General features: G+C 44.8%; 1 pseudogene; it reads left to right on the top strand.

The window, feature by feature from the left end:
- Nucleotides 1-4,782: 4,782 nt before the first annotated feature.
- LOC126420040 (5S ribosomal RNA) lies at nucleotides 4,783-4,900 on the top strand (annotated as a pseudogene).
- Nucleotides 4,901-5,297: the final 397 nt, after the last annotated feature.

Raw genomic sequence — 5,297 nt, 5'->3', positions numbered from 1 at the left:
CCAGTTTATTGTTTTCAACATATGATCCATAAATAATATGAACAACAGTGGAGACAGGTTGCAGCCTTGTCTTACCCCTGAAACTACTCTGAACCATGAACTCAATTTACCGTCAACTCTAACTGCTGCCTGGCTATCTATGTAAAGACCTTTAATTGCTTGCAAAAGTTTGCCTCCTATTCCATAATCACGTAGAACAGACAATAACTTCCCTTTAGGAACCCGGTCATATGCCTTTTCTAGATCTATAAAGCATAGATACAATTCCCTGTTCCACTCGTAACACTTCTCCATTATTGGCCGTAAGCTAAAGATCTGGTCCTGACAACCTCTAAGAGGCCTAAACCCACACTGATTTTCATCCAATTTGTCCTCAACTAATACCCGCACTTTCCTTCCAACAATACCTGAGAAGATTTTACCCACAACGCTGATTAAAGAGATACCTCTGTAGTTGTTACAATCTTTTCGTTCCCATGTTTAAAGATTGGTGTGATTACTGCTTTCGTCCAGTCTGATGGAGCCTGTCCTGACTCCCACGCCATTTCAATTATCCTGTGTAGCCATTTAAGATCTGACATTCCACTGTATTTGATGTTCCGACTTAATTTCATCCACCCCAGCAGCTTTATTGCACTGCAATATATTGACCGTTTTCTCCACTTCCTCAAATGTGATCCTATTTCCATCATCATTCCTATCCCATTGTACATCGAAATCTGAAACATTACTGATCGTATTTTCACCTACATTGAGCAACTCTTCAAAATATTCCCCCCATCTGCCCAAGGCATCAATAGCATTCACCAGCAGTTTTCCTGACCTGTCCAAAATACTTGTCATTTCCTTCTTACCTCCCTTTCGAAGATTGATCGTATTTTCACCCACATTGAGCAACTCTTCAAAATATTCCCCCCATCTGCCCAAGGCATCAACAGGATTCACCAGCAGTTTTCCTGACCTGTCCAAAATACTTGTCATTTCCTTCTTACCTCCCTTTCGAAGACTGCTAATTACACTCCAGAATGGTTTTCCAGCAGCTTGATCCAAAGTCTCCAACCTGTTTCCAAAGTCTTCCCAAGATTTCTTCTTCGATGCTGCAATTATCTGTTTGGCTTTGTTTCTCTCTTCAACATAACTTTCTCTGTCTACCTGAGTTCTAGTATGCAGCCATTTTTGATACGCCATCTTTTTCCTTTTACAGGCTGCCTTGACTGTGTCATTCCACCAACCTGTTTGCTTCATCCTACCTTTACACGCTACTGTTCCAAGACATTCTTTAGCCACTTCTAGTACTGTGTCCCTGTACCTTGTCGATTCCTTTTCCAATGACTGTAATTGACTACATTCAACTAACTGGTACCTTTCTGAGATAACTGTTATGTACTTGTGCCTGATTTCCTTATCATGAAGTTTCTCCACTCTTATCCCCCTACATATGGACCTGACCTGCTGCACTTTCGGCCTCACAATACCAATTTCACTGCAGATTAAATAGTGATCAGTGTCATCAAAGAATCCCCTGAATACACGTGGGTCCCTCACAGCCTTCCTGAATTCCTGATCTGTTATTATATAGTCAATGACAGTTCTGGTTACCCTGCCTTCCCAAGTATACCGATGAATGTTCTTATGTTTAAAAAAGGAATTTGTGATTACTAAGCCCATACTGGCACAGAAATCCAAGAGTTGTTTCCCGTTCCTGTTGGCCACCATATCCTCTCCAAATTTACCCATAACCTTTTCATACCCTTCTGTTCGATTTCCAATCCTGGCATTAAAATCACCCGTGAGCAGAGCACTGTCCTTGTCCTTTACTCTAACAACTACGTCACTGAGTGCGTCATAAAAATTATCCATCTTATCTTGATCTGTCCCCTCACAATGCGAATATTCTGACACAATCCTAATTTTCTTGTTAGACACTGTCAAATCTATCCACATCAGTCGTTCGTTTACGTACCTTATTGCAACTACGCTGGGTTCCATTTCTTTCTTGATGTAAAGCCCTACACCCCATTGTGCTATTTCTGCTTTGACTCCTGACAGGTAAACCTTGTATTCTCCCACTTCCTCTTCTTTCTCACCCCTTACTCGAATGTCACTAACAGCTAAAACGTCCAACCCCATCTTACTTGCAGCCTATGCCAACTCTACCTTCTTCCCAGAGTAGCCCCCATTGATATTAATAGCTCCCCATCTCGTTACCATTCGTTTGCCGAGTCGTATCTTTGGAGTCCCTGGTTTGTCAATTAGAGGTGGGACTCCGTCACCTCCAAAGGTCCGGGGCATTTTGCTCTGATTGTTACCAGCATCATAGCTGTTTATTGATAACATTTCTGTTTGATTTGATTATACGCTGATTATTCGTGTGTGGTAGAGTACCAATGAAACACTGATTATTTCATACATTTTTGAGAAGATTTTCCCGATTGCAACACTTTTAAATTTGAATAGATTGTTTGTTCCTTGCTTCATGACCATATCGTAACTTGGAATAGGTTGCCATATTTGGAAAAAAACCTAGTTTTTCCTCAGTAATTTTTATAATTTCAGAAAAATACTGCAGGGCACGCAGGACTGCCGACGTTTAAGAACGGAATAAGAAAATTAAAGTCCCGAGTTCGAGTCTCGGTCGGGCACACAGTTTTATTCTACCAGGAAGTTTCAAATATGTTAAACTTTGGAAGGAGCAACCGACTTCACCTACAACTGGACATTGAAATAATTCGGTGGTGAAAGCTGAAAATTTGTGCTAGACAGGACTCGAACTCCGATCTCCCACTTAACTTAAGCGATTGATTGCCTTAGCCCTTTTGGCCAACCGACCCAAATTCCAAACTTCTTCCATGCTAGTGGCGTCCACTGTCCGCCTACCTACTTTCACGCCGTGAATCCTGTAATCTCGCAAGATGCAGAGAGCAAGGACCTGTTATGCATCGGCTCTGAATTTATCAAGTCGGTCATGAATCAGTGGATCCCGCATGTCAACAGAGGACTGTCAAGCTGGTGGAGGCTCTGTAATGGTGTGGGCCTTGTGCAGTGGAGTGATATGGGACCCCTATACGTCAAGATCCGATTCTGATAGGTGACACGTACGTCAGCGTCCTATCTCATCACTTGCGTCCATTCATGTCCATTGTTCATCCCGACGAACTTGTTCAAAATACCAGAAGGACAATGCGACATCCCACAAATCCAGAACTGCTATAGAGTGGCTCCAGGAACACTCTTCTAAGTTTAAACATTTTCGATGGCCATCGAACTCCCCAGACATGAACATTGTTGATCATATCTGGGATGCCGAGATCTCCCGTACTCTTACGGATTTATGGCTAGTCCTGCAGGATTCGTGATTTCAGTTCATCTGCACCTACAGCTACATCATATTCCGCAAGCCACCTAATGGCGGAGGGTACTTTAGGTACCAGTATCTGATCCCTCCAACCCTGTTCCACTCGTGAACAGTGCGTGGGAAGAACGATTGTTGGTAATCCTCTGTATTGGTTCTAATTTCTCGAATGTTCTCCTCGTGGTCAATACGCGACATGTATGTGGGGGGAAGTAATATGTTGACCAACTCCTCCTGAATAGTGCTGTCCCGAAATTTCAATAGCAAGCACGAATCTCTCCGTGATGCACAAGGCCCCTCTTGTAACGTCTGCTAGTGGACTTCTTTTAGCATGTCCGTAACGCTCTCTCGCCAGCTAAACGATGTCCTGTGGAAAAGCGCCGTTCTTAGTTGGACCTTCTCCATCTCCTCTATCAGTTCTACCTGATAGGGATCCCAGATAGATGAACAATACTCAAGAATCGGGCGAACAAGCACCTTAACTGCCACTTCTTTCGTGGATGAGTTACATTTCCTTAGATTCTTCTGATGAATCTGAGTCTGGTGCCTGCTTTTCTCACTATCTGTGTTATATGCTCATTCCACTTAAGGTCGCTCTGGATAGATAATTTACGCTACACACGGTCTCCAGCTGTTTGTCATCAATAGTGCAGCTGTACAGTAATGGATTTCTTTTCTTATGTATGCGCAATATGTTGTATTTACTTATGTTCGGGGTCGACTGCCAGAGCCTGCACGATTCATCAATTCTCTGCAGGTCGTTCTGCAAATCATTACTATCTTCTGGCGTAGGTACTTTGGTATAGACAAATGCATCATCTGCGAATAGCCTAAAAGAACATCCGACGCTTTCTACTATATCATTAATATATATTGTAAACAGAAACGGTCCTATCACACTTCCCTGTGGTGCTCCGGATATTACCTTTACATCTGTCGATTTCGTTCCATTAAGAACGACATGATGAGTTCTGTCTGCAAGAAAGCCTTGAATCGAATCGCAGGTCTGCTATGATACTCCGTAAGCTCGTATTTTTTTCATTAAACGGCAATGCTAGACGTTGTCAGTTGCCTTACTGAAATAAAAGAACACGACATCAACCTGAGCGCCGTTGTCCACTGCGCTGTGGATCTCATGGAGGAACAGAGCGAGCTGAGTTTCGCAGGATCTCTGTTGATTTTTGTAGAGGAGATGTTCATTTTCCAAAAAGTCATAATTGTTGAGCATCCAGTTCCCTCCAGCACTACTTCACACATTAATCGAGTCCGCGCCACGTCCTGTTGCAGCAATTCTGCGTGCTCGCGGGGGCCCTATTAGGCAGGTAAAAAGATAGATGTCGTGTGACTAAGGCCTCCCGTCGGGTAGACCGTTCGGCGGGTGCTAGTCTCGATTTAATGCCACTTCGGCCATGTGGCTAGGACCTCCCGTTGGCAACGGCCTTGCCCTAGTGGATACACCGGTTCCCGTCAGATCTCCGAAGTTAAGCGCTGTCGGGCGTGGCCGGCACTTGGATGGGTGACCATCCGGGCTGCCATGGGCTGTTGCCACTTTTCGGGGTGCACTCAGCCTCGTGATGCCAACTGAGTAGACACTCGACCGAATAGTAGCAGCTCCGGTCTAAGAAAACCATCATAACGATTGGTACAGCGGTGTGCTGACCACACGCCCCTTCTGTCCCCGTCCTCAACTGAGGATGATAGAGCGGTCGATGGTCCCGATGGGCCACTTGTGGCCTGAAGACGGAGTGCTAGGGCATCCCGTCGGGTAGACCGATCGCGTGGTGCAAGAATCGAGTTGGCGCCACTTAGCCGACTTGCGTGTCGATGGGGATGAAATGATGATGATTAGGACACCACAACCAGTTCCTGAGCGGAGAAAATCTCCGACCCAGCCGGGAACCGAACCCGGGCCCTTAGGATTGACATTCTGTGGCGCTGACCACTT

Source organism: Schistocerca serialis, chromosome 9 (assembly GCF_023864345.2).
Source record: "Schistocerca serialis cubense isolate TAMUIC-IGC-003099 chromosome 9, iqSchSeri2.2, whole genome shotgun sequence".
Taxonomy (NCBI): Eukaryota; Metazoa; Arthropoda; class Insecta; order Orthoptera; family Acrididae; genus Schistocerca; species Schistocerca serialis.
Note: the sequence above shows the minus strand (reverse complement) of the source record. Positions and strands in the feature narration are given on the sequence as shown.